This window comes from Drosophila kikkawai, chromosome X (assembly GCF_030179895.1).
Source record: "Drosophila kikkawai strain 14028-0561.14 chromosome X, DkikHiC1v2, whole genome shotgun sequence".
Taxonomy (NCBI): Eukaryota; Metazoa; Arthropoda; class Insecta; order Diptera; family Drosophilidae; genus Drosophila; species Drosophila kikkawai.
In genome coordinates this window covers 27,212,481-27,229,504 of record NC_091733.1, presented here as the reverse complement: position 1 = coordinate 27,229,504, position 17,024 = coordinate 27,212,481, and the positions used below count along the sequence as shown (strand labels likewise).

Sequence of the window (17,024 nt, the reverse complement as noted above, 5' to 3'; positions counted from 1 at the left end):
AAGGTATAAGCTCCTAAGAAGTCGAGTGTAACCTGTGCAAATGACGATAATGATCATCGCCATGATGAGGATGATGCTGATAAAAATGACGAGCGACGGAATGTTGCCAGTTGAGGGTTTTTTTTCCCGCTCGTGACAGCTTGAAATATTTTAAAGTCACCTTTTGCAGGTTCTGCAAGGATTCCCCATACTTATTTTTCATATTTTTTCTTTAAGCTTAAGAAATAGCTTTAAAATGCAGTAAAATTAGAGAAATTGTGGCAGCTAATTTGAGTTAATTTATGGTATTTGATAGGGTTTACCCTTGTTTCCCTTAAATATATTTCTTTGCCTTTTTGCAACCCCCAATCAAGGGCCAATTGTTAATCAATGATCTGTGTACCAAATTAATCGTCAAAGAAACCGCCACGAAACTGAAGTCCTACATGCAAAGGCCTCTCATTTTTTTTTTTACTTTTTTTGTACTTTTTTATGTACTTTTTTTTTGGGTTCGTATGTCAGCAGAGACCCGCAGCTGAGACTCGAGAGGCAACCCTTTCTTCCCGTCCCATGAGTCATGCCTGAGACCCTGGTTAGGGGTTCTTGTGTTTACCCACAGATAAACCCACTCCCGGAAAGACATACAACTCGGTAATAGCACACAGCTGTGGTGCTAATAATACTTTGTTAAATAAATATTAAATAAATGTTAGAGAAATAATAAAAAAAATATTAAATAAATATTAAACAAATATTAAATAAATATTAGGTTAATATTAAATAAATATTAGGTTAATATTAAATAAATATTAAATTAATTTAAATAAATAATAAATAAATTCTAGATAAAAAATAAATAAATATTTAAAAATATTAAAAAATATTTAAAAAAAAATGCTCAATAAATATTTTTATAAAAGAATTATAAAGAAATATTAAATACGTATTAAATAAATATTAAATAAATAGTTAATAAATATTAAATAATTATTAAATAAATTGAAATATTAAATAAATATTAAACAAAAAATAAATAAATATTTAATAAATATTATATAAATATAAAACAAATATATATTAAAAAAATGTTAAATAAATAATAAAAAAATATTTAATAAATATTTAATAAATAAATAGATATATTTTAAATATTTTCCTTAAATATATATCTAAAGCTTTGAAAAATACTTAGATAAAATATATTTTGAAAATATAAAGAATTTTTACTACATTTTAAAAATATTAATAATTTCTTAAATTTTTCCTAACTTAAATTCCCTAACCTTTATTTTTTATATTTTTAAAATCTACTGTAAAGCTCAACTCTTCTATTTATCGGCCTTCCCTCTGCTTCCCCCTTATTTCCAGTACAATCAACCGACCTTGTAGGGGGGGTTAAAATAAATATAAAGAAAAAGAAAAAAAAAATTATTGAACACACACATGTATTGAGTGTGCAAATATGTGTGAAATTTATTTGCCACAGCCCATGGTCCCCAAAGGGGTTGGGTTGGGTATGGGTTTGGGTTGGTTTCCATATCCGTATCCGCATATCCGTGGCATATATACATATATATATACAAAAATATATATATATATCACGGACAACCCTTTTGCCTTGTTTAAAAATCACTTGATTGCACAAATGCTCATTGAGCTAATTTTATTTTGGAGAGAGAGAAATGGGAACCTGAACCACGCTTACATTTGATGGGATTCCGATTTCCATACGGAGAAGAAGCCCTAGTACCTATAGTACCTAGTACCTGGACTTGACCAAATTATTAGCTTCAGCAATGTGGAAAAATGTGTTATGTCCTCGAAAAAAGGCGGTTGATCATATTACCGAATTGTGGGACTCTCTGTCCTCCTTCGACTTTGATGCACTTGAGCCGTGTCAGAAGTATTCACAAAGTGGCCCCCGACTTTTGTCCCCTTTTTTTGTTCTGGCTCTTGGCTTTGTTGTTGACCTTTCCTCGGGGGTCACTTTAATTAATTACATGAAATGAGTGTTGTTTCTCGTTCAGGTACCAAATTACACACAGGACAGACAATAAGGTGTAATGGAAGCCGCTGGGCTCCTTGGTTCCTTTCAGGTAAAACAATTTCTAATTGCGCAATTTTAGTAAGGACAACTTTTCACTTTAGCTAAATGAGAAATGCTTGTTGGTTTTTTTACACTTAAAAAATGAAATTTCTTTTTTCAAAAAGTAAGATTAAAGTTTAATTTCTGCCTATCAAAGCTATGGTTTATGCAATTTAATAACTAGTATTGATTTTATTGCCTTAATTATTGTCTCTGTCTCTATCTTTGACTCTGTTTCTGTCTGTCTCTCTCTCTCTCTGTCTCTTTTGGTAGTAAGCTAATTCAATCTCTGAAAAGTTGTGGAAGGAAGTCGTCCTTTTGCTGATGGTTCAACGAACTAGTTCGCACTTGAAATGAGTTTCTGAGTGCGTGACAAAGTTTCTCGCCCAGGATCCATTTTCCTTTTCTGCCTCTTCAACTTCCCCTTGGACTTGCTTTGAACTTCCATTTCCATTACCCAAAAAAAAAAAAGAAAAAAACTCCAAAAACCAAAAAGCAAGCCAGAGAAAACCCCCACACAGCTTCTTCTTGGCTTTCCTTTTTTTGGGCATGTTTGGCAATTAAATCATTTTGACCATAAATCGAATTTCGCAACACACACACACACACATAGCTACAGTGTTAATCCAATTAACTTGGCTTGCATCAAACACATTCCTTTCCACCTTTGGAACGAACGAAGGACGCAGGACGACGGGGCGAAATAAATAAAGAAATGAAAACAGTTTCAAAAGAAACTCAAACTTCAAGTTTTATAGTTACCTCCCTCCCTTTTCAGCTCTCCCAGTTTTCCGGGTTCTCCGGTTCCACTGGCTACAAATTTCATACGAAACTTGGCTCTGGAAAAGTTTTTGCTGGCATTTCATTGGAATATAACTTCCGGACCTTCCCCTTGGTTCCGTTCCCGTTAAAGGTGGGACGACGACAAGTCAGAAAAGCTTGTCCTGACAAATGTTTTCATTGATTTTTACGAGCAGTGAACGCATATAAAATAAATTCACTTTTTCTTTATTTATTTTTTGACCAAAAGAACAACAACTAAAATCACGACTTTGGTGTAATCTGAGCCCAAAAAAAAAGGAAAAGAAAATCGTGAAAAAAACTTTATACAAAAAAAAAAATCTCTTGTTATTTACTTTCGTTTGTTTTGCGTGTCTCGTGTTGTTGTTATTGTTTCACGTCACTATCAAGGGGGGGAAATACCGAGAGAGTGTCAGTTTTACGATTTCCATGCGGACCCCACGTTGGGCGCCATTAACGATCTAGCGCAGTGCCTCCTGTGCGTGTCCTGGCCTGTCGTAAACGCATCATAAACAGCTGGCCCCTCCAAGCACACACACTCCTATCGTCACGAACCACCGCAAACTGCATCATCATCAAAATTATATATTTCATATTTACACTCTACTCTTTTTTTGTGTTTTGTATGCCACCCAAAATAATGGACCACTGATCGTTATCATCAGGTGTATATCAAACTCAAATGCTTTAAAATTTACAAAGGGCTTTTTTGTTGAAATATTTGATGGGTCATCTAAGCTCATAATACTTTTCATTCAATTTAAAGATACATAAAGCCAAGCAATAAATTTTATACATTTTAATTGATTCAGAATCTTGAATCATAAATTATACATTTTCCAAAATAGTTTATAAAATACTATAAAACTTTAAAACCCCTCAAGGCATAAGCACTTGAACACAAGAAAATATAATTTCTTTGATATCCTAATAACTAAAATTTCAATTAGTGACTTTTAGAAAAAACGTTTGACTTTATTGTAGATTGTTTTCTAGCTTATCAAGGGTTTATATATAATTGCCATCGTAAAAGTTTCAATGCATTCAAATTGTTTTGATTGCTTCGACCTCCTCCGATAAGAAATATGAATTATCTGAGGGAACCGACTCGCTTCGGGAGCAGTGAGAACCCGCTGTTCTCTGGCTGAAATGTTTATCTTGTCTGTGTGCCGTGGCAAAGGTTTGATTAGCCATAAAAACTCACATTCTGGTCTGGGTGTCGTTGTCGTACTTGTTCTATGATTGTACATACTCCTCCCCTCCCTCTTCCCTCCAACATTTTATGACCATTTTTTTTATTTCAGTATTTTACGAGCTTTCGAATTTGAAAGTCGTAAAGTGCATTTCAACACAGAGAGAACGAGGACGTGGATTTCGGCTGTTGTTGTCGCTGGGCTCAAGGCATTAACTTATTATTATTAATAAATACCAGGGGCCCGGCGAGTGAACTTTAAACCCTTGCGCTTATTGAGGAAATAAAGTTATCCGTTGGAATGAACTCGAGAGTCGAGCCCAATAAAATGTAATTAATTTGCAAAAACTTTTTTACCCCCAAACACACGCAAGCCAAAAGCCAATAAAGCAGGGCCAAGATGCTGGCAAGGATCTGGTCTGAGGGCGGGGGGGAGGGGGGCAGGGGCCAAAGGATTTGCATGCCAGAGATGAGCCAAAAGCCAGAAAAAAAAGTAAAAGAAAGTTTGAGAAAAAACGAAGAGAACCGGGGCAAACAAAAAGCAGTAGCAGCAAGGAACAGAAGCCAACAGCTGCTCGACATAAACTTATAAAAGCTGGCAAAACTCTCTAACCAAAAAGGGCAAAGAGCAGGGGGAAAGTACACAGTGCACTGCGAGAAATAATTATCCATAATAAATACAAGTAATGTATAACAAGTATTTAGTTTGTAAATAATTTTGAATAATTATATAAATTAATTCAGAAATTTATTTTATGTTAAATTTCATTTTTGAAATGTTATATTCTTGAAATAATTTTCAAAAATTTTCTAAAGTGTGGAAAACCAGCGAGAAAAGAGGGTAAGCAAGGCGGGTGTGGAAAAGCGGTAGCTCTGGCATTGCTGCATTAAAAAGTTAATAAAAGTGGAGCATGCCACAAGTCGTGCCGCAATTTGCGGCAGCTGCAGCTGCGTTCCAGCAAAAGGATATGGATATGAATATAAGTAATCCCAGTGCCAAGTCCTGGAAAAGCCCCCCTTCTACCCCTTTACCCGTTTTCACTACCTCCTTAGCTGTGTGTGTGTTGGGTTGAGGAAACCGGAACTTGTTGCTTCTTTCAGGTGGCAAAAGCTGCGACTTTTGCACTTGCACTTGCCACCGAAAGTGGCAAACAATTAAAATGCTCAACATCCTGTGCTCACTCTTTTTAGACACCGAAATCGAAGGATAATAAAAGTATACAAGTTGAAGGTTTCGAAAATTTATAAGAAAAATAGTAAAGAAGAAACAGAAGGTTGATAGCATTAAGAACAACAAATCAAGAAGGTCTTCGCTTTCACAATTTTAGTTGAAATATTAATGTTTAATATATATATAATATATCCTTCAAATAATATATAATCTAAAAAATATATTAAACTCAGAGCAATCCTTTCAAGTTAATTTCTCTACCGATCATCACCATTTATAAGCCTTAAGCCAGGTTTTAGCCAGAGATTTCCTTCGCTTCTGCCAGATATTATCCACAAGGATTTATCCGTTAACCAGGATATATATATATATACATGATGGGGCAAACATGTGTGCTGGCGGGGGAGTTTACATTTATATACTTAAGCCCTTGCAGATGGCAACTAAATGCAACTCTGCTGCTGCTGCTGCTGCCAAGTGGCGAGAGCTCACTTCCACTTGCGGTTTCAAGGGTTACTCAGGAGGAGAGGGCTTTGGAGGGCCAAGAATGGCGGTGAAAATCAGGGGGGAGGGGTAACGTGACGTGGCTGTGCACTTTAAGTAATGCGGCCAATTGAAAATGTCGAACAAGTGCCGCAAAACGCCAACAGCGATGCAGCTGCCATCCGGTGACTGCAGCTAATTAAGAACGCATTAAAACGATTTCCCTGTGTGTGTGTGTGTGTGTGTGTGTGTGTGTGTGTGTGCCGTGGGGGGCTATGCCATGGATATATATATGGGTGTAATGTTGCCTTTAAAAGGGTCTTAATGCCGTCAATCAATAAATAGATTAGGCGACAGGCGATTATGCAACAGCAACTCAAAGCGTGTTGGGTTGCATAAGCGACAGCGAGAGAGAGGCGCCTCGGAAATATGTATAATTTACCTATAGACTAGGTAAGCTGATTAACGATATGTCTTTCCCAAGACCTCGTCTTGGGTTTCCTCTAGTCATAACGATAAAGTGATGTATATATTACCTATAAAAAACTCGGGATATATACCATTATGCACTACGAAATGTATTTAATTTCATTTTAGGTTAATTTCCCACCTCTACATTGAATGAATCATTTCCAAAGCAATCACAAATATTGCCCATACTTGACCAACTAGGCTAAGTGAGAAGCGCAGAGAGAGGCTGGCTCACAAGATGGCCAGACAATTGGGTAAAAACTTTTTACAAATGTCCAACAACAAGTGGCTCAACGAAAAAGTAAAGGAAACTTAAAAGCAACTTTCCAGCTCCTCATGTAAGTGCCTTGTCTGTGTGTGTGCACACAAAAATATTTTCAATTACAAATTGTATTTTTCCGTTTAGATAAGCAAAATTTATGGCAGGACTTGGGTCCTCGATCGCCGTCCCCTGTCTGAACTGAACTGAACTGAACCCTAAAGTTCCATTCGTAGTCCTGCGGCAGCAAACACTTTTGCGCTTGGTCGGCGACGCAGTTGTAAACAACGGGCAAATACAAGTTCAAGAAAGAAGGACCCAAGCAGAACATGGCCCTGGCCACCAGGATTCTAGAGCAAAAAGAAAAAATATAAAAAAAGTAAAAAGAAAAGCATTCAAACTGCCACGACCAAAAGACGCCAAAAAAGATTGAAAAAAACTGAGACTGCAGCCAGAACTTTCAGGGGATAAAAGCGAAAAGCACAAGAAGCGGTGCAAAAAAAAGACAGAGTAACAAATTCTAAAAATTAGTTTCAAGAATAATAAATACTCTGTGGAATTATCTAAATTAATTTAAAATTAGATTGAGATAAAGAATATGTTTTTAGGGTATTTTATAATTAATAAAATTTTTTAAGATTTGATAAAATTCAAAGCTGATATTCTAAAATTTAAATTGAATTAAAATTTAATATAAATAATTCCCTAAATAATATAATATGAAGCATAATTTTTTGAAATTTTAAATAATACAAGTTCTTAAGATAGTAAAAAAAATATTTTGCCACCTCACTGATTACACTTTTTGATCAAATTAAAAGTGGAAATTCTAGAATTTAGATTTAATTTCAAGTAAAAATTAAGATTTCTCTAATTTATATAATATAAAGCATTATTTTTTGTAATTTTACATAATAATAGAAGTTCTTAAGATTATTATTAAATATTTTGCCTCTCATTGAATTAATTTTGTAATAAAAATTCAACGTGGAAATATTAGAATTTAGATTTAATTTAAAGTAAAAATTAAGATTTCCCTAAATAATATAATATAACACATTATTTATTTATTTATGAGACATTTTATAATTTTCAATCATCAAAAGCCCAATCCCCAAGACCTTCAAAATATTTCCCAAAAAAATAAACCTTTTTCAAATTTGCCAGATTGGGCAAATATGATATATGGTATGGATATATATATCAAACATTACCCAAAACTCTAAAAAGAGGGCTCTCCAAGTGGCAAAAGGAATCGAAGGAAGCGAAGCGAAATAGCGTACAGATTTACAGAGTATTTTCCATCTACGTGCCTCTTGGTGGCGCCGCCAAATGTCACGTACGCAGACAGTGGCGGCTAGGAAGGAAGTGGGAGTGTGGAAGTGGGGGGCGTGGCAGTGGGGGGCGTGACAGGGTTACCCTCTGCTCATATGGCTGTCACATGAATGCAATTGCCAACTTAATGCAAAAGGCAAAATGCAACAAACTGGACAGAGAAGAGACACACACACACACTCCACGTGTGTGCATAGCCTGCGCCCTCCCACAATCATTTCTTTTGCTGCTTCCAGGGTTGTCATCTTTTCTTTAAAAAAAAAAAATATATATATATATATAGAAAAAGCTATAGAAGAAGCAGTAGAAGCAGCATTTTCCAATTCCAATTGAATTTGATTGAAATTCTGCTGTAAGACGCACAACTGTTTTTTTTTTCTGGCTTTTCTTCCTGCTGCATTTAATGCGGCCAAAGGTGTGGGTTTTTCCAAGGTTTTTGGGGGCGTGGCCACCTCACGTGCACTCACGTCTAGCCTTAACGATATTTAAGCTTTTTTTTTACACATTTAAATTTTTCCACATTTAAATTTTCCATTCACGTTTGCCGGCAAATGCAGGCGGAAATAGGTGAATGGTGGAAGAGGATGTTGTCCAGATAAAATATATATTAAAATAAATATAAAGAAATTAAATCAAAATAAACTATATTATTTAAAAATAAATATTTCGTTTAATTATAATAATAACCAAGCAATTCAAATATTATAATTATTTATTAGATAAAACAAAACACTTATTTTGGTGTTAAGACATCAAATTTTTAAGACTCTGCTTAGGTTTTTCATATTTTAAATAAATATTAAATATTTTCCATTTTAAAGAAATATCAAATAGAAATTTTCTCGAATTTAAAATTCAGTTTTGGTCTTTACTAAAAGCTTAAAAATCGCAGTATTTAAATATTTTAAAATAATTTTAATTAAATTCATTAAATGAATTTTAATTTGATTATTTAAAATAATTTCAATTTAATTAATTAAAGATAAACTTAATTTAATTAATTAAAATAAATTTAATTTAATTAATATTAATTAATTTCATTAAATTAATATTAATTAATTTCATTAAATTAATTTTAATTAAATTCAATAAATTATTTTTATTTAATCATTTAATTAAATTCATTAAATTAATTTTAATGAAATTAATTTTAATTTAATATTTTAATTAATTTTATTTTTATTTTAATTAAATTTATTTTTATTTTATTTTATTAAATTAATTTTACTTTTTTTAATTCTCTTCAACATCACGCTAACTATTATTTGGAAACAAGAAAACATCTCGTCAAAAACTTTAATGAGCGGAACTCGGAGACAGAGAGACTCAGGCTGCCAGGGGTGTCAGGGTGTCTCACAGGTTACACCTTTTCCTGGGCAAATACTCAAGTAAAATACTTGAGGAATCAGTCGCTAATAGTCTTAGGGACTCACACTCGCCCCGCCGCCGGCAAGGCGTTTGAAGCGTGTGAAGCCATCAAAAATGGAATTGACACGTTCGCTGCCTGAGTCGCTGCCGCCAGATGCACGCAAACAAAAGGGGGGAACCTTTTCCTTTTCAGTTTTTTTTTCCCCCCGCTCCTTTGCTCCTTGCTTCTTGTTCCTCCACTTCTTCTGAGTGGTGACCCCGACGACGTCGTCTTATCGTAATGATGACGTTTACATTTCAATTAACGGCGAACAACATAATTGCAGCAGTCAAATTATATAATTACACACAAACAACACACACACTGGGCACACGCAAAGGAGCGAGGGAGAGAGCACGGCGGGGGAGTGAGTGAGAAGGAGACGAAAAACTCATTTGACTGTATGCACTTACAGTGCACTCTCGCTGGCATGAACCAGGTATAACTCAGAGGTAATTCAAGGTGTTTTTAGTAACTAAAATTAATTATATTTAATAATTTATGTAACTTATAATAATTATAAAATATAAAAGAATTAATTAGAATAATAATTTAATTATTAATAATTGATAAGCTTGTAAATATACATGTCCTTGATTTCGATGCTTTCTCTTATAATTCTCAACTGGTTTTTCTTTCGTTTTCCTTTTTAATTTAAAGTTAATAGAGATTAGTCACTTCTTGTTGCCTCTTATTATATTTTGCAACTTCTTTTTAATATTTTTTAAATTAAAAAAAAATGTATTTAACATATTCTCCACTCTTCAGAGTCTTTACTGCTTATTGAAGGCAGCTGCAAATGCAACGCAGGTGTTGCCCCATGTGTCAAAAAATAATCATTTTGAAATCACTTCAAAAATTCAGACAGCAGGCCAAAGATGAAATATGCGTGCGTCATGTGGGAGACAGGGAAGGAGAGACGGAAAGAGATAGACAGCGAGGGAAAGAGACAAAAAGAGACAGGGAAAGATACAGAAAAAGGACAGAAAGATAGGTGATGAGTGAACAGAAAGAGATGGCGCCCTGTCAAATATTACGAGCATAATTTCTTCAGTTTCCCCGAGTCTCACAAACTCCCCCCGCATTTTTTCCCTCCCCCCAAAACTCTGTCTCTATCTCTGGGGGGGGGGCTGTCTTATAGTAATTTCATCTGAACATTCAATTCAATGGACCGACTTCAAGCCGTTTTCCAGGCAGTCACTTCAATATGGGCCACAGCTGCATTTGGAAATATTACTGGGAGAAATTCAACTATAAAAATCATTAAATATAATTCTAAAATACTTTTATAAGACTAAAAAATGTATTTTAAAAATATTTTTTGATTTCCAGAGATACTTTTATAAAATTTACTTGAATGAATGTAGGGTTTCCAAGATAATTAATTAATATATTAATATATCTACATTTTTAGCTCAGTGCTTAAAGACAACCAAAAAACAACAACAACAACAAATTCGAAACTGACAAGTTGGCGGCTATGAAAAGTGAGATTTTTAATTATGGTTTTCGTGTCAGAGAGCCCGAAGTCAAAAGTTTGTCCATCCATTTACGCATTTTTTTTTCAAGGAGCGGTTCGCCATCGAAACCGAAAACGAACCCAAACGGAATTCCCACATCGAACAACCTGAGAACCTATGTATATATAAAAAAAAAATGGGAAATTAAAGACGAAAAAAGAAACACATTGAATTGTTTTCTATCGTGACACATGAGAGGCTTTCAGAGGCCCGGCGCTCGTTGTGCATAATTTTTCATGCCACATACTATAATAATCTCTGCTGTCCGTAATTTATTAACGGTTATATTCGCCCTCCCCCCTCCCAGCCACCCCCTCGGTCGCTCTCTCTTGCGTGTCTCTGCGGCGGTTTCGCTTTCAGCGTTTTATTTCAATGCGAGATTGAAAGCAAATTGAAAGCCGGCACCTGCCAGAGCACCAAGCGCGGCAAAAGAAAAGAGGGAAAACCATTTACGGTACTAAAATGGACATAACACACACACACACAGACACTGAGGAAAATTTTTATACATTATTCGGAGAGAATATTGATAGCACAAGAGGATTATCAACCTTTAAAGTCAAGTAACAGTCGTTATAAGCAGTTGGGAATTATAAGAAAATGTTATGGGGTTTAAAAATAAAAAAAAAACTCCTTAGATCTCATATATGACACTATTAGGCACAATAATTTCTGAAAAATAATTGTTTTTATAAATAAAAAAAATATTTAATATTTAATTTAAAATTTTTAAAAAGTAAATTTATCAATTTTAGAAATATATGAAGAAAAACAGACAACATACAAGCATTGAGGGAAATTTTCTTCATGAATTAATGTCATCTTTGAGGAGAATATTGATAAAACTAAAAGACTATTAACCTTTTAAGTCAAGTAACAGGGGTAATAAGCACTTGGGAATTATAAGAAAATGTTATGGGGTTTAAATATACAGATACTCTTTAGATCTAATATATTTATGTTAATATTGAGCACAATAATTTTGGGAAAATATTTTTTATTATAAAAAAAAAATTTAATATATCATTTAAAGTTAAAAAAAAAAAATTTAATATTTATTATTTATTTTTAAGTAATATATATATTATTTGTATTATAATTATTTTTCTATTTATTATTATGTATTATTACTCTATATTTTTTTATTTACTATTTTTAATTATTGTTTATTTTTATTTATTTACTTAATTTAAAATCTCAATTAATTTCTCTCAGTGTACCTGCCCATCAAACTCCTTGGTTGGGTTTGATGAAGCGCATTAAACAAATAACGCCCTGGCAATATTTCATTAAAAACTTAACGGGCTTCTCACAGGGCCTTCAAATGGGGGCTAGGAGGAGGGTAGAAGGCTTACAGGATCCGGAACCGGAAGGTAGGAGAGCAGCACTCCATGGCAGATAAAGAGCCATTGGCTAATGCCCCTTTGGCGTGTGTGCTGTGCATTGCCAAAGGCTGGCATTTGATGGAAACAACACAAGATGCATTTTAGCAAAGGCGAAATACTACAACGTAAAGTCCAGCGGGTGGTTGGGTGTCCCGCTAATGTGATCCTAAATAGGCCCTCATCCCAAAGCCCTTCCTCAAAGTGTTTTCAATTGGCAACGCATTACGATAATTAACAACTGAATTGGATAGATCCCAGCATATATACGGTTTGTAATTTGTGAATCGTTTTAACCCGATAAAGCGGCAATTTACGATTTACGATTGCAGCGTGATTTACGATCCAACGGGAAAGGTGTTTCAATAACTTAATTTATTTTCAACGGAAGGGTAGGTTGGTTTTTTTTTTCTTCTTAAACAAATTGTTGATTAAATTAAACCCAAACTTTAATTTGAAGCTTTGTAATTTCCGTGTTTCCTTTTTCATTTTCAATATTTGCCAGTTTAATTAGTTTGAAATTACACAAACAGAGAGGCAATATAAAAAATGCATGAAAATACATTTTGCATTACCATTTCGATTTTCAATTTGCCATTTGTGCACTGCAACTGACAGTTAAATTATTATTATTATTATTATTATTACTATTAGTGTTGTTGTACTTGTTAGTTGAGTTTAACTGGCAGTGGCTTTTGCCTCGATAATATTAATATTATTATTGTTATACTTGCCTGTTAGTTTGGGTGATTTTTTATTTGTTGCGGTCATAGAATTTATGGTAAATTAAATTAGCCTGATTGGTATATGCATTTTTAATGACATCACTTCAATCCGTTTTGCCTGGCTGTCAGGCAAAAACCACCCGCGTTACATTTGGTCAGCGTGTGTGCAATGATAAATTAATCAAATGTACGTTTATTACTTTTATTTTATCCCCTCCCGGGAACTTCAATAAACACATTTTATGTTATAATTATAGGGCCCCCAGGAAGAAGTATACACAAAATTAATGCTTCTCTCGCTGCTCCCCTCTTGGAGTCACAATATTTCTATTAGACGACAGACGTTCCTCATCCGAGAGTGTAATAAATTTTATGAAAAACATATACAAACAAACTCATAAACAAGATCCCAGACCAAATTCAAGGTGGAAGCCCACATACTACGTGACCCTCGATGGAATTTTCGTTGCCCAGCTGGAGCGGGGCAGCCCATAAAAGGGAAAATAAACAAAAGAAAGTCAAAGAAAAAGGGGCAAGGAGTTGGAATGCAATCAAAGCTCACGATCTGGCGACTCTGAAAATATTTCTAAAATATTTGAAATATTTTTCAAAAATTATTTAAATAAACTTTCTTTACAGTTTTAGAACTCTCAAGACTATAAAACTTAAATAGACTGAATTTAGAGCTTTTAGAAATAAATAAAATATATAAATAATTATATAAATATACAATTTTGAAATTTATATATATTTTTTGAAAATTATATTTTTAAAATTTAGAAAAAAGAGAAAATAAACAATGAAAGTCAAAGAAAAATGGGCAAGGAGTTGAAATGCAATCAAAGCTCACGATCTGGCGACTCTGAAAATATTTCTAAAATATTTGAAAAATATTTTTAAAAAATTTCAAAGATAATTTAAATGAACTCCTTTCAATTTTAAAACTCTCAAGACTTAAAAACTTAAATAGACTTGACCTAGAGCCTTTAAAATTAAATTAAATATATAGTTAATTATATAAATATACAATAATAATAAAAATAATATTTTAACAATTTTTTAATCCAATAAAAACCTGCTTCAACAGAGTTGGGCCACAGTTTATAACAAGCTTCTTTTACAAAAAGAGTTTCCTATGAAAAAAAAAACACACAACAAAAAATCGAAAAATCGAAAAAAAAAATCAAACACAGTTAAGTGTGGCCAAATTAATGGACATCGAATGAAGTTGACCGGCTGTCATAAAGCGTTCATAATTACTTTTCACACCGGGCGGCGTGACGAACGTGTTCAAGGGGGGTACACGCAGAGAGGGAGTAGAAGGGGCTGAGACCCCGTCGGCAAAGAACAAAAAAATATATTTATATTAAAACAGGGAAACGAGGAAATACACATACATATTTCGAATAAACAATCATAAATTTCTGTAAACTCCAAGTGAAGGAACGAGGTGCGAGTAGTAGGCATTTCATGGGCTTAGAGCGTATTGCGCACGACATTTGTTTATTTATGGCAAATGACAATAAAATTTAATAACTTTGACACAATTTAATTATATTCGATTTTTTTTTCATTTTTCAATATAACGCGTGGCAACAACAATAACAAATATGGAAAGCCAAACAAAAATCAACACAACATAAAATTTTTATATACGCTGGGCGAGGGCGAAGGGGGGTCATAAGCAAATATATTTATAGAATCTACATATATTTTTTCCCTCTCGATGTTTTTTTTTTTTGTTGTTGTTTTTGTTTCCTGCTCCACTGCAGAGGGAAAATTGAATTAAAATTCAACGAGGGCAATTTACAAAATTAGTTTTTGGGAAAAAGCATACAAAAAAGACTAGCGTTTTTTCATTACCCAACACTGGCTATCCATATAGCATATGGCAAATTCCATCGGAATCACAAAACTCGAAATCAAATCGACTAAATTAAGAGCTTTGAGGAATCCAAATCGAAAATGAAATTGATTTGTCATGTTTGAAAGCTGCAAGTCAATTGCATTTTTTTGTGAAGTGCATAGGGGTTTAATAGAAAGCGAAATAGAATCAATACAGGCACTTGATTTTGTTTTTATTTTTAAAGTGCATGTAAAAGAGCAGTTTAATAAATGCAGGGAGAAGGTTTTTGATTTTAATGATGCTAAATATTATCAAGAAGTAAGTAAAGTTTTAAATTATAACTTGAAAAGGCTTGATTTCTTGTTTTTAACAACACTGGTTTTATAACCCGGCTGGTCACACTAACCTATATCAATTAAATATAATTAACTAAATTATAAAATTAATATATCAATTGTGTAATTTTCTTTGAATATATTCCGTATTTAAAAATGGAATTAAATACCTAATAATACTTAATAATAAGCTGGTCACACTTATAATCAAAATATGTAATATTTAACGTACTAAAGTATTCAAAACCTTTCCAACAACCCATGCAAAAGTTAACACAATTCCCTGCTTCACCTGAACCAGTCAAATTGACAGAGTTATTATAGTCTTTATGCGTATATATACATATACATATATATAAATATATTTGCGTATGTTTGCGCACGTTGGCCAGCCAAAAAACCGCAATTGAAATGCAAAATATTGTCCACACATAAATATTTGAAAAATGAAATATGGAGAATAATAACAACAAAAAAAAAAAACATATATATAGTGAAAAAAATCAAAATGCAATGATTGAAAAATGAAAAGGCATATGGAAAAAATTAATTTTGAATGCGCTGCACTCTCCATTGGGGAGAATGTCCTGTCTGCAGTAGCTTTTAAAATTGTGACAACATAAAATAATTGTTTAAGGTCCAAAAATAACAATAAACATGATAGCACATATGAAGCCAAAAGCAAAAAGCAATTTGCAATGCACCAAAAACCAAAAACCCAGGGCCCCAAAACTCCATGGGGAAAGTCACAAAGATTGTGTGAGTGTGTGTGTGTGTGTGGAGTAAATTTATTGATTTCCATATATTTATTTGTGTAAAATGCCATAAATTACAATTATTTAACAGGGCCAGAACACTCACTCTCGACTCCCCACCAAAGCCCCCTTTTTCGCTCCGTGTAGTTGGGTCAGTAGGGCCGCTTTGTTGTTGCCGCCGCTGCTGTTGCATAATTTGTTAGCCAAATTGCAACTCACCTGGTTGTAGGTTGTAGGAGCTGAGCCCCCGATATCGAAGGACCCCGGCCAAACAGAGCCCGGCTGCCTGGCCAGCCAGGCTCATCAAATATGCAAAATTTTGCAAGTCCTTTGCTGGAAATCGCAATTAGGGATGAGCCATGAATGGACCTTTCACAGTGACTTTTATGGCCACTTGATGGTGCATTTGAGGTATAATAATTATTATAATATATAGTTTTGCTATATTTCTTGGTCTCATTTAGTATATGAATATTTGTATATTCATGTAGTAATTATTACAATATAGTTTTTGGGTTCTATGAAAGCTACACCCAAGTCTCTCGATATTTCCTTTAGTCTGGGAATTTTGCTTAGCATTTCTCAATCACTGAATTAACACGGCATTCACTCAGTCATCTCCAAATCAGCTAAAGAGGAGCCCTAACCCCACCCACCCCCTTCCAACGTATTGTTCACATTCCAGAGACTCCTAAGCCTGAAGCCTGTCTGCCTGCCTGGGCCTCCTTTGGAGTTTCTGATCAATCGCTTGGTCATTTGTTGGCTTTCCCCTATGAGAGTGTGTGTGTGTGTGTCTGTGTGTGTGTGTGTGTGTATCATTATCCTGGCATGTCCTTTGTGTGTGCTGGACTATTATGTCCGAAGCTTATTAACTGCGGGTCTCGCAAATGCAATGCAAATAAGCAAATTTGTAATCAAAAGAACGATTTTCATATTTAAGATGGCAGGCACAGCCACACAGTGGTGACAAGGGGGTAATAAAAGGGGGTGGGGAGGGGGTAAGAATTCTTGGGAAAAGGGGTTTAAATTAAGAGGGAGTAAAACCCTCCCTCTCTCCCTCCTCCCACAGAGGCATGCACTTAATTTGGCAATTGTCTCTGCACATATACACACACACACAATATAATTCGTATTGCCTGCCTGTATTTATGGTATGTGTTTGTGTCTGTTTATCTACCTTTATCCCTCCCACCACCCCCCCCACACACACCACTGTATGTGAGCGCCTGTCTTTGTCATTAATATTAATTTCGTGTTTAATTTATTGTAATTTACG

At 34.1% G+C, this 17,024-nt stretch overlaps 1 protein-coding gene across 1 annotated transcript in view; it reads right to left on the bottom strand.

Moving 5' to 3' along the window:
• LOC108082920 (hornerin) overlaps positions 1-17,024 on the bottom strand; it is a 94,887-nt gene that overhangs the window by 29,052 nt on the left and 48,811 nt on the right. The window lies entirely within an intron of this gene.